General features: G+C 43.0%; 1 protein-coding gene and 1 non-coding gene across 19 annotated transcripts in view; one reads left to right on the forward strand and one right to left on the reverse strand.

Moving 5' to 3' along the window:
* CLYBL (citramalyl-CoA lyase) overlaps positions 1-13610 on the reverse strand; it is a 232115-nt gene that overhangs the window by 195711 nt on the left and 22794 nt on the right. The gene's annotated exons all lie outside the window — the stretch shown is intronic.
* Positions 10634-10740, forward strand: LOC148755118 (U6 spliceosomal RNA). The gene has a single exon (XR_016019511.1). It is a non-coding gene; the product is annotated as a U6 spliceosomal RNA (small nuclear RNA).

Genomic DNA, 13610 nt, shown 5'->3' on the forward strand with positions numbered 1-13610 from the left:
TGTGAGATGGCTCAAGAGCAGCCTCGCTGGAGAAGCTCCTGGGTAGGGCCTCTCCCCGTTTGCTTACCACATATCCCTGGGCCTAGAAGAGTGCCGTGAACAGAAAGGGGGTTCAATAAATGCCTCCTGAGAGAATAGCTGGGCAGATCCTGTGTGCACATGCCTTGCTATAGAACATTTTATCGTATGAGGCCACGTGGCTTCAGTGGTACGAGGAACCTGATTAGGTAAGTTACAAATCATTGCAAGGGCAAGAAGACACCCTTGTGAGGTCTGCTGGGGGCGCAGACACACAGATGCGTTGACCTTGGCACTCAGCAGCCTCCGTGTTTAGAAGCGCTGTCTGCCAGCAACACCACTTACCCGGCCACGCTGAACTTCTAGAACGCGTCACTCTCCATCGGAAATGAAAAAAGTGTAAAGAAGCGCAACAGACAACTTAAGGCACAAATAGATTTTACTATTCAATAATATAGGAAATGCCTACACGCAGCGCTTACTTGATGAAAGGGGTCTGCTCAAAAAACATTCACCAAGACGTTGCTTCTTTGGAACAGAAAATGAATTTTTCCCAAAGGGAAAAGATGTTTCAAATGACATCTCACACAGGCCATTTAACTCCACAGTGTCCCAGACTGATGTTTTAACAACAGCCAACTACCCTGTAACATCGTGTTCATGGGGAGAGAATCCTGAACTTAAACTGAGGGAGCTCCACAGCGACAGGACAAAAGCTACCCAGACACCGCTAGTGCTTTGGGAAGGTCCCACATCTTAAGGAAAGCCATCTCCCTGGATCAGAAATTCCTTTAAGGCAGCATTTTCCCAATTTTCTTTTTACTGCAACCCACAGGAAGAAACATATTTTATATTGAGAGCCTATAAACACACGCAACCCCCCCCCATATATTAAAAGAAACAAACATTTTATAAAACAAAACAATATGTGATGTACTCTGAAGTTTCCTGAATAGAATAGTTTCTATCCTATTATAACTCATTTTTTAAAGTACTCATCATGACCCAATAAATTAATTTCCAGCTCATTAATGTGTTGGGACCTCTGTTCTAAAACACCATTGTCCCGAATGATCCAGATTGAGGAGCAAAGGGTGTCTGCTGATGCATATTCACTCAACTTCTATATTGCATGCCTCAATTTTAATGTAATTATGAATAAAAAGATTAAAATGACACAATTTCTTGCAAATGCTGTCAGAAATGCACGTGTCCCTTGGTGCAGCCTCCCACCTGTTTAAGCAATTCCTTTCTCCTCCTTTTCTATCTTGGTGAGGATGTAGGTGTTGGCAGAAAACCCGAGGATACAGATAATTATAGATACTAGATAACAAAGGCAGAGGCTGCAAATCATGCGGATGAAAAGCCTGACGATCTGTAAGCTTAAAAACAAAATGTTTCTGGTTATTCGGAATACGTGGGTATAATGCAGTCAGTGCTTGGGCGTCTACCCCAGAGCAATGTGCAAACTGGCTGAAAGTGGGCGGCAGTAATTCCTCTCTACTGGGAGTTGCCTTGGGAGGCAGACAGAAGCACAGTATCCCAAACCTAGCCCTTTCATACAGACCTGCTGCATTTTCTCTCCAAAGTCAAAGATTCTGGGTAAAAGAATGACTCTGGTGAATCCAGGGACAAACAACTCGCTGAGAGTAACCCATGGCCCAGGGGCAAACTCCTCATTAAGGCCATGCCCAGTGAGCACGTGAGTTCAGCAGAGTAGAAGTGAGCAATCCTCCAGTTTTCACCCCGGGGGTGGGTTTTAGCAACCTGCGCATGACCGTGGCCAGCCCTCCCACACCTGGCTTTGGCTGCCAATAACTGAATATTCCCAGGGACCAGTGCCATCCTCACAAGAAGTATACATCAGCCAAAGGAGCAGTCCTGAACTGTCAAAGAGAGAGTGTGGGGCTTACCAACCAAACCCACCCACAGTCAGAGGTCCTAGAATTCTTCCTAGCAATCCCTCAGAGTCACCTCGCACTGTGTCTGAAACTTGGGACCCTTACAGGCTTTCTTCCTGGGGTGGGAGGTGGGGGGTGCTGCTCCTTGAGATGTGTCCTATGGGTTTTCAATACCATAGGTATGCTTTTTTTTTTGCATTCTGTCACATTTATTTTAAAATTCCATTCAAAAGATTGGGGAGGGTTATTTTTCAAATCTAATTTTAAAAGGTTTAATATGACTTGACATTTCAAAAAAAAAAATAAAAAATGCACCAATCTCAGAAACATCTCACTGCACTGAGTTCATCTTGGACTTATTATTTCTGTACCTTCTTTCCTGCTGTTACAAGTCTATTTTTAAGAAATATTTTTTTCGTGTAATAAATAATGGGAAGATGCATATAATATCAATACCACACTATAATTGGATTTGGTTCATTTGGGTTCCTACCTTTATCCATTTACAGTTCATTTTAACATACACATTATAAATGATTCATGACTTATATATTAAAATAAGCAAAAAGCATCCTATGTCAATTAGGGTTGTATCAACTGCAAAAACAATGCATGATTGTAGGCTTGCAACGGTGATCTGAGAAAAGACTCCCAGTCTGGAACTGAGGGCAAGAATTTTGAGAAAACTCCACAGTCAAAAATTACATATTTTTCACAGTTGTCATCTAGCAATTTGGTTCATAAAACCAACAAATGAAAATTCTATGTTAGAAAAACAATAAATGTGAAACAAAGTAAAACCAGGTACTGATTGTTTTTGCTAAGTCCTCCCATAAAGGGCACATTTTTAGGAAATGTATCAGCATGAGTGTTTGGATTTGAACCTCCCACATACATGTGTGTATTTATGTACATGTCCATATCGGGGTACATGCGTACACGTTTCCTAAGCAGTAAAAATCCTACCATCCTTCAGACAACACAGCAGGGGCACTGCCCATTAAGTTACCAGTTCCAGGCCTTCACTTTCTAATTGACAACTCAGGTCTACTTTCATCACTTGTCAACTTCAAACCCACACTCACTTTTTCCTTTTAGATGATGTTGCATTTGTAACATAGCAGTGTTTCTGACATATTGCAGTATGTTCTGCTAGGAATATTTCTTCAAAAGCACAGCTTAATAGAGGGGAGAAAGGGAGGGAACCTGCTAAATGTTTCTCACATCTATCAACTACTTAAAAGAACACTGTGGAAAAACCACATTTTTACACTTAAACTATTTTTCCACTAGCCTCAGCAATAATTTAAACTAGTTAAAGAAAGTATTAGGTTGGTGCAAAAGTAACTGCAGTTGAAAAGGTTAAAAATAATTGCAAAAACCGCAATTACTTTTGCACCAACCTAATAGATAGGGGTTTAAATAAAACACAAAAGGGTATTTGATACAGCAAAAAAATTCCGTAAGCCTAATATGGTGAAGCTAGTGAAACATTAAAAAAGACATTTTATGTCAATTAACACAGAAAAACCATAGTGAAATGTATTTGGCTCCAAGCTAAATGGTTCTTAAAACCTTTAATGAGATGAGCAAAAATATTAAATAGTTAAGTATGTAATTATCCAGTCTCTAAATTGCCTTGTGTGAAAAAAGAAAATTGTCTTAACTTAGTAGTTACTTTGAGCATTAGTTTTCGTGATTTAAAAAACAAACACCAAAACTTTTTTAAAAATTCAAAACTTCCTTTTATAGTATCAAAATCAGATTACAATCATTTTGTTTAATCAAACTCTACTCTACATAAAGAATATAAATTTTCTACTAACTATATAGCAATCACATGCCTGGGATTTTCCTAGATAATTTCATTTTCCATTTTTTTGTCCCATTACCTACTTCCATAAATGTACTCAAATCATGTGCTCAGACTGTGTACACCAATTTGTGGCTCTAAAAATATACTCACCTTGTATAGGCAAAAAAGATGAGTTTATATTTCGTTTTGGTTTTTGTTTCTGGCTTTCATTTGTTACATACGTAAGTGCATTTAAGTGATTGCTAAAGCTTTGGAGACCGCCTTTAAGGACTCTAAACGCTGATGCTCTAGAACTGGAGTTGGCCAAGTATTTATTTTTATGGCTACCAACATTCATGAAACAATCTATGACTAACGCATGGTAGAGTTATTTCTGTGCATTGGGAAGCTTACATTCCAAAGGGTAACCAATTTACCAATAACAATACACACACACTGGGTGTATACAGCGACCATAGCCCTGGTTTTCCTGGATGGTCCTGGCTGACGCCTCCTGTCCCACCCTTTTCACTCTCAAAAATGTCCATATTTGGATGATAAATTCTAAGGCCACGCTGTTCATCAACGTGAAGATTCACAGACTGCCGGTTTTCTAACAGCATTTATCACCACTAGCATCAGGGTCTTCGTGTGAGTTATTTTTCAAAATTCAATTGATTGGAATGTAAAATTTAGCCTCAGGTGAAAGAGTAAACACAAGATTCCAGGCTGGCATAGCCTTGCCAAAAGAGCCCCGGCTTTGTTGGGATCCCAGCTCTTCCCCTTTGAAATTGGGGATGTGTCTTCCTCTGCTCCTTGGTTCCCTGATCTAGCAATGGGGAGGGTTACCTGGTGCGATGACAGCCAGCTATGGACGCCACAGTCACTAAGGGGGCCTCTGAGTCATACCACCTGGATCAAATCCTGGCTCCTCCACTTAGTAGCTGAGTAACCGTGAACAGGTAACTAAAAACCTTTGTGCTTCAGAGTCCTCCTTGGAAAAATGGATAAAATAATAAAATAATAAATAAAACTTATCTCATAGGCTGTTGAGAGGACTAATGAAAAAATGTTCAAAGTGTTAGCACGGTGCCCAGAACACAGTCAGCTCTCAATAAATGCACACACATGTATGGCTACAGACTTTCTCCTTTCTTAACATTCCTTTGCTGGACTGTTGGCTCCAGGAGGGCAGATGCTTTGCCTTGATCACAGATAAGTCCCTTCTATCTAGCCAGAATCTGCAACAGAGTAAGTGGTAAATAAATATTTGTTCAGATGGTTTTATGGAATGTGTAAGGCACACATATATTGTGTAGGTGTGTATATATACGTGTGATTATGTATTAATAAAAATCTCAATAATATGAAGTAAGAAAAAGAAGCCCCTTTGAATTAGTAAAAAGCTTTAAAGAAATGCAATGACGATGACTTCTGTAGGACAAAAAGCAAGTAGAAGGAGGTTAACAGGTGCAGGTTAGTAGCCCTGTCGAACTGACTTTAATGCTCGATGAGAATGATGAACTTTCCTTGTGTTCCTTGTGTTAATGTATCTACTATGCGTGGAAATTGTTCTCTAAAGTTGTTCAGAAATATGAATGAAGGTGCATGTATATGGATACACAGACAACACACACACTCATTCACAGATACCTGTATACACTATGCGGGAATTTTATAGTTTTCACATGGTAACATCCTGTGGCAATGTCATTTCTTCTTTTCCGTATCTCACTGACAAGACAGGACACGCACAGTGCATTGGAGAAGCCGGGTTTGGGAGAAATGGCTGAGGGCTGTGATAACACTGCTTGACCCACCTCCCAAGATGGGTTTGCGTGGAGTATTTTCAAAGCAGAGGGAGGAGCAGCTTACTACTTGGGAATTCTTCCACTCAGCCTTAGTACATGGCGTTCAGATGAACACAATGGCAACCTGGGCAGCTTCTACTACCCAGATACTTCAAAGATACAAGGTTTCAATGAGACTCAGCACCTGTCCTACTACTCATGATCCATATTGCCACTGTGACCATAACGCAGTGGGTTAGGGCATGCAGAGAATCCAGAACCGTGATTTCCCCCATTCGCCAGGAGAACCATCATTTTGTCTGTACACTAGCCAAGAAAATAAGATTCAAGGTGTGTCGTGCACAGCAAAGCTAACCATACCTGCTGCTGCCCAGAAAATGTCTTCTTTTAAACTTTGCCCTGAAAATCAGACATCTCTCTCCAAAAGGGGGTAGATAGTCATGTCCAAACAACCCTGGCAAGAGGCACGGGATTCCGGAATGGGGAGCAGGCAGCGGGGCACGTAGGTCCAGGGGAGGAGCTCACACCGCCCCGGGAGAATCAGGGGACTCACGCACCCTGCCCAGAAGGCCACTGCGGCCTGGCCTGGCCGGCCCGGCACAGGCTTTTGCTGACGTTACATCAGCTGAAGCGTCGCCAGACCCAGCAGGGCCTGCCCCTGTTTTCAAGCATCACGAACTAACAGGTGATCTTTTCTGTAGAACACTCAACCGATATTTTCTTAACAGGACTTTAAGACCTTGATAAAATTTAATAATCCTACTTATCCATACATTTAATTAATGATCTGCAGCCAGGGTGAGCAACAGTAATGAGATCTACAGTAATGTGTTCATCAAAGGTAGGGTTAGTGTTTTGCTGGCGGAAATTAAATTGCTTCTTTGAAGATATAATTTGAGGAGTTTATACCGTGTTTCCCCAAAAATAAGATCGGGTTTTATATTAAGTTTTGCTTCAAAAGACTTATTAAGGCTTATGTTCAGGGCATGTCATCCTGAAAAATCATGGTAGGGCTTATTTTCCGGTTAGGTCTTATTTTTGGGTAAACATGGTAGTAAAAACATTCATAAAGCTCTGAATTTTATATTACATGAAGTCCCACAATTAGAGTTAATGGCAATCACTTCTTTATCTTAGCAAGTCTACTCTCTTAAAATTCATACTTATCATCAAGATTTCAATTCCATAAACATTTATTAAGCACTGCTGGCCTCAGCGAATATATAGTCTAGTAAGAGAGAAAGACATTTAACCAGGTAGATTCAATACAATGCCAAAAATGTTGTCAGAATAACAGCTACAATCGGCATGAAGCTAAGCACTTTATATATATTATCTTTAGTCCTTCTGTTTTGGCAAATAGTAGTAGCACCACCAGACAGATAAGGAAACTGAGGCTGGGGGAGATGAAATAACTTGCCTGAGTTCATACCAACAGTGGATTGAAGGACTAGAATTGAAACCAAATCTGTCCAACTCTAGAGCTTGTCATCTTCCCACCAACCTGCACAACCTCTCCAAGGGCAGGATAAAAGCATTAGCAAGATTTATGAGAGTAGAGGACCACTTGGTCCAGCACGGTAAGGAATAGAAAAGGCTTCTAGGACAAAGTATTGCTGAGGTGAGGATAATTTGCTGGGTGAAGATAAGAAGGGAATACAAGACTAAGATATAACAGGAGAAAGCCTGGAGTGAATGTGTGGTAAGCAGAACTGAAACGGTGTGGCTGGAACCTAAAGTGTGAAAGATAAGGCTGGAAATGAGGCAGGGGCTGGGCCAGGAAGGCCTCGTTCTGAGGAACGTGGACCTCATCCTGTAAACCACGGGAAAGTGCCAATTTGGTCCTGGGGGAGGCAGGGGAGATTACAAAAATGATGGCAGAGAGAAGAGACCGATTTGAGATGTAGGTCAACTGTCAGGGCCTGGTGACTACTTGTGTCTAGGTTGTTTAAAAGATGATGAAGGAAAACTCCCAGGCTTCTGGACTGGGTGACAGCACAAGTGATGGCACCATCATTACCTGAGATGCAGAACCCAGGAGCAGATCCAGTGCGGGGGCCCTGGTATCAGCTGCTCGCATCTGAGTAAGCACTAAGCCAGATGAGGGTTGCAGGGAAGATGGCAGTGTTGAGGAGAGAATTTTAGAGCAAGAAGTGCTTCCCTGGAGTTGTCCTGTGAATGAAAGGGGAAGTCTGGGGATGGAGAAGAAGAATCAGGAAAGGGAGAAAAGTATCAGAGGCCAGACACCTCCATCACAGCTGTTGTCGAAGGATAGTGTCATCTTGATGGAATAGGAAAGAAACCCAGAATCTTGACTCCCAGTCCACATTTTCTTCATTTTTGTCAAATTCTTTGTAAGGCAAAGACAATATTATTTTCCTACCTCATACCACCTATCTCTATTTTTCCCGGCTATTTCATGACATTAAAAAATTTTTTCTTTTAAATAAAAGTGATATGTGCACATTAAAAAAACATTCAAAACAAAACTTTAGTCTCCCTTTCCATACGGCAAGCCCTCACTCTCTTTCTCTGTTCATTCATTGCTTGTATTTTTCCATTAAATTCTTGAACATACTTATGATGCTTTTAAATCTTAATCTGCTAACTGCAACATCTGAATCATCTTAAGTTTGGTTTTAATTACTGCTTTTTCCCCCTGTTTCTTCATCTATATAGTGATTTCTGTTTTACTGACATATAACATTGTGGTACTTTAAGGTATACAACATAATGATTTGATATATGTTATATAGTGATTTTTGATAGGACATTGGACATCATGATTACTATGTTACAGAGACTCTGGATTCTGTATAGTGAGTTTTGTTCTATCAGACAGTTAACCTGGCTAAACACAAACACTAAACTCTGTCTCCTCTGTGGTGGGCAGCAGCTAAGATCTCTGCTTAGTTCTTTCAGCTTCCAGCTGCTGCTTTTTCACCAGTTCCCTTGGGATATTCCCTACACACATTAGTTTAGTGGCTAGCCAAGGATTTTAGGCATTCTGTACACAGACTGTGGGGTTTCTCCCCTGTAGCTTCCTCCCCTCTGGCAGAACTGGCTGTTCTGCCAGTCTCCACCTCTGCCTTCTAACACTCAATACTGTAAGGCTGTGACTTTTTGCCACTTAAGTTAGGAGGATTTAGGAGTAAGTAAAAACCCACAAACTTGCAGGCTTTACCCATTTTGTCTTTCAAGGGTAGAGTCTGCTCCAGATTCTGCCTGATTTTGCTTGCTCTCCAGTGCCTTAAAGCAGTTCATTTTAAAAAATATTTGGTGCAGATTTTATAAATGTCTCCTACAGGGGGATTAGTGTAATCAAGTTACTTCAGCATTCATAGAAACTGCCTTTTTTTTTTTTTTTTTAACAGCTACATCATTACTACGGTATGACTATACCATAATTTATTTAATAAATCCCCCACTAATGGACATGTTATATTATCTCTTTTGGTAACAGTAAAAGAATCTTCATTTCCAAAGGTGTCCAGACTAGATGGCTGAAATGTAGTGGTCAGCAAACAGGCTTCAGAAATGGGGGTTACCCTCCTGCGCCATCCCTTAGTAGGGGTGTAAATTTGGGTAAGTCACCGAACGTCCCTGAATCTCACTTTCTTCATCTATAAAACAGGCAAAAGAATACCTTCCTCATGTTAATATCATGCACAGAAAGCACAGTGCTTGGCGCATAGAAAGAGCTCAACAGAGTGTCCTGCTCCCCAAGAATGAGAACAGGATCCAGGAGAGGGCAGTGCTGAGGCTCAGATGAACAGTCCAGGGCAACTGGGGACAAGAGAGCTCAGCTGGAATGGGATGTCAAAAAGGAAAGGTGAAGAAAAGAGAGGCCAAAAATAATAAGTCTTCGTGCGAAGTCAGACTCCATCAAACACTTGTTCAGGACAACTCGGGTCAGCACTTGTGAAACAGGCGACATCGCTGCCCGCAATCCCTTCACGTTCAGCACCTCTCGGAACCTGGAGCCTGGGACCTACCAGCCTGGGGCCTGCGTCATAAGCAGGGATTTTTCCAGGGACTGTACTCAGCAGCAGCCCCCCTAAAGCCTCCCTCAACCCCCGGAAGGCCATCCTCACAAACACATTCATACTTGCGTTACAAGAAGCTCCAGAGTCGGGCCGGCCCGGTGGCTCAGGCGGTCAGAGCTCTGTGCTCCTAACTCCAAAGGCTGCCGGTTCGATTCCCACATGGGCCAGTGGGCTCTCAACCACAAGGTTGCCAGTTCAATTCCTCGAGTCCCACAAGGGATGGTGGGCAGCGCCCCCTGCAACTAAGATTGAACACGGCACCTTGAGCTGAGCTGCCGCTGAGCTCCCGGATGGCTCAGTTGGTTGGAGTGCGTCCTCTCAACCACAAGGTTGCCGGTTCGACTCCCACAAGGGATGGTGGGCTGTGCCCCCTGCAACTAGCAACGGCAACTGGACCTGGAGCTGAGCTGCGCCCTCCACAACTAAGACTGAAAGAACAACAACTTGAAGCTGAACAGCACCCTCCACAACTAAGATTGAAAGGACAACAATTTGACCATTGTTCCCCAATAAAGTCCTGTTCCCCTTCCCCAATAAAATCTTTAAAAAAAAAAAAAGAAGAAGCTCCAGAGTCAAGAAAGGGGAAGAAGCATACAAGGACAGGAGGTCTCTGAAAGAGACATTTCAATTTATCAGGACAATACCCCCTATGTCCCCTCTCAGAAAAGCATTGCCTAAGTGGTCCACATGACTATTAAACAAGGAATGCCCCAAGTTGCTTCTGCAGAAGAGGATGGGGATTTGAGGCCAGTATCTGAGCACACGTCTGCTTGATGGGAACCATCGACTTCCAGCGTGGGTCCCATTCTCACAGGGGTACAGAGCACAGAGGCAGCAAGCAAGACTACCTAAGTGGAGAAGCCACCACCAACCATCTCTGGGCACCTCGCAGAGCCAGCGGGGGTGAGTGGAGCCTTTCTGCCACACCACTGGAGACCACCACCTTGCAACTCTCAACAAGTGATCGCCTTCAAATGAATAAACACCAGCTCCAAGCAGACAGGCATGTACTGGAACAGTCTGAAAGCCTCAAGAGAGGGTCAGCATAAAATCTCCTTGGGAGTGCTCGCTTCGGCAGCACATATACTAAAATTGGAACGATACAGAGAAGATTAGCATGGCCCCTGCGCAAGGATGACACGCAAATTCGTGAAGCGTTCCATAATTTTTAATTAATAAAAAAAAAAAAAAAAAAAAAAAAAAAAAAAAAAAATCTCCTTGGGAAAGGAAGAAATCTTAAAACAGGAACCTGAGCACGAGGACGCAGGGCCCAGCGGGCATAGTGGTTTCCCTCAGCTAATACTGGTCTATCGGTGTGGGGCCTCCTCTGCCCAGACCAATCCCATGTGTCCTCTGGACAGAACTGGACCTTGACATGAAGGTTGGAAATATTACTGAATGCCTACGATGGTTGGCAACCCCTCTGGGTCACCTGTGAAATCAGAAAGCATGTTTCCTACTGGCCAGAGAAAGAGACAAGCAAGAGGGCGGCAGACAAACCCATGTCCCTCACTGCAACAGAGCCCTGCAGCAGGAGGGCCACCACTGAGCAGGAGGGACAGTTCTGACCAGGGGCAATTCGCATAACACAGGAATTCCCAAAAGAGGGGAAGCAACAGAGACTGGGAGTACTGGGATTTAAAGTCACATCTGGTGTGCAGGCAAAGCCCAGAGCAGCCTGGTACACACATCATTACACCTAGATCGATTCTATGGACTGTTCATGATCTACAGAATGGGTTCGCGAATTCTCACCCAATCTTCTGGTGTTCTTCATGGTTTTAGGCATGGAACCACTTTTGGAATCATCAGCAGAGATACTGAAGCTGGGCTACCCCATCGTCAGGACCCTCTGTCATTCCCACAGGTGGCTAAGAACCCGACTCCTGTTCCTACGTCAGGGAACCCTCCACCTTATGAGCCAAACAGAAGTTGGAAACGCTTCCCCAACTCCCCTACCCCAAGGGTTCTGTCTGTCACACAGTCACAGCCTGTCACCTGCTCTAGCCTGGGAATTCAGAGTCAGCTACACACTTCCTGTTTGTTTAACCTGTACATAGAACATGTACGAAAAACTGGGCTAGACTCAGAGGAAGGAGGAGTGAAAATGGGTAGAAGAAATACCAATGACTTAACATATGCAGGTGACACCATCTTACTGGCAGAAAGTAGCAGTGATTGGGAATGACTTTAAATGATGCAAGTGAAAGGAGAAAGTGCCAAAGCAGGACTGCATTTGAATACCAAGAAGACAAAAATCATGACTACAGAAGAAACACACAACTTTAATATAGACAGTGAAGACATTGAAAATGTCCAAGGTCATGCTCACCTTGGATCAGCCATCAATTCAAATGGAGACGGCAGCCAAGAAATCAAGAGAAGGCTGCGACGTGGAAGGACAACAGTGGAAGAATGAGGAACGATCACCTAGGTTAAGATCGCCCACAGCCTCGTGTTCTCAACGACTATGTCCTGAGGTGAAAATCGGACAGTGAAGAAGGCGAACAAGAGAAAAAAAAAAAGATTCGCTTGAAACTTGAAATACGGTTTGGAGGAGAGCTCTATGGATACCCCAGAGCACCAGAAAGATGTACCAGTGGGTCCTAGAGCAAATGAAGGCTGAAACATCGCTGGAGGCCAAAATGACAACACTGAAGCTGCAGTCCTACTTCAGGCACATTGTAAGGAGTTTCTTTGGAAAAGATAATGATGCTGGGAAAAACAGAAGGCAGCAGGAAAAGAGGAAGACTAAATAGGAGATGGATGGACGCCACAAAGGACCACAGGCACGAGTCTGCAGGAGCTGAGCAGCTCTGGTGAGGACAGGACATGGTGACATCACTCACTCACAGGGTCGCCAGGAGTCAGAGCCAACTCAACCACACACAACACACACAGACACACACACAGAGAAGCAGGGACTGTGCAGGAATAGCTGTTTCAAAGAAAAACTTCCATATTAGTTGTGACACAATGCTCATCATGGCCACCTTTTTTTTTTTTTTTTTTAACTAACAAAAATATTCACAGTTCTACTTGTCCCACTTGCAGCATGGCCCCCTTCCTCTCCACCCTCATCTGCAGAGGCAGAAAAAGAAAATAATATCACAATAATGAGGAGGAAATAACTGGCCATTGTTTCCCCCTTTTACAGTCAGATGTTTCATGGGATTTGCCCGCAACACATAACGGCACATTTGTGATGCTGATAACCTAAGACTTTAAACTATATTACAAACTGATTACCGTCCAGAGCCTAAAGCTAAGGTTTACAAGCCTGTTCTGCCTTCCTTCAGGCCCTCCATGCTTATAAATGACACCTTCCAGTGTCTTAAAGTATGAGAGGCAGCTAGCCCCAAATTCTCAGGCTGCTAATGGTTTCACATAAAATGAGCTCCTACGATTTTATTACCACCCTGGTGCGAATTTGCAGGTGAGGGGCCACCAGGGAAAGGATGAGGATATGTCTCTCACTCCTGGCCTCCTGACTTTTCAAAGTGCAAGGAACTTTTCCACTTAATATGTCAAATCATTGCTTCAACTCTCAAGGCTGCTGATTAAGCCAAAGGGGCTCTACTATGTTCCTTAGAGAAAGAAGGAGAAAAGCGCCAAGGCACCTCTCTGGAGAGGGGGCGTGAATTCGCATCCCAACGTTACACCTATAAAGCTGATTAAGCAACTGATCCTTTCTATCTGACTTACATATAAATTTAGTGGGTATCAGTCGGTTTGCATGTTGAGAGGTAACTACCGGAAAATGTTCGATTTCACATTCCAATCCAGCGAGACGTGATTTTTGCATATGTGAGATAGAACACATGTATCTCACAACACAAAGACTTGAAAAAGTATTTGAAAAAGTGACCGTCAGCATACAAGTAAAAATGTCCTGATGGGTTCTGTAAACTGCACGATTCACTATCTCTGCATTTCTATGAAGCTTTTCTAGTACCACATAACTTGCCAAATACAGTACCAACGAGCTGCTTTTGAAAGAACTCCTAGAAACCTTTAAAGTAGGGCTGGTTACCAGAAA

The sequence above is a fragment of the Rhinolophus sinicus genome, chromosome 16 (genome assembly GCF_057876585.1).
Source record: "Rhinolophus sinicus isolate RSI-liver-muscle chromosome 16, RSI-T2T, whole genome shotgun sequence".
NCBI lineage: Eukaryota > Metazoa > Chordata > Mammalia > Chiroptera > Rhinolophidae > Rhinolophus > Rhinolophus sinicus.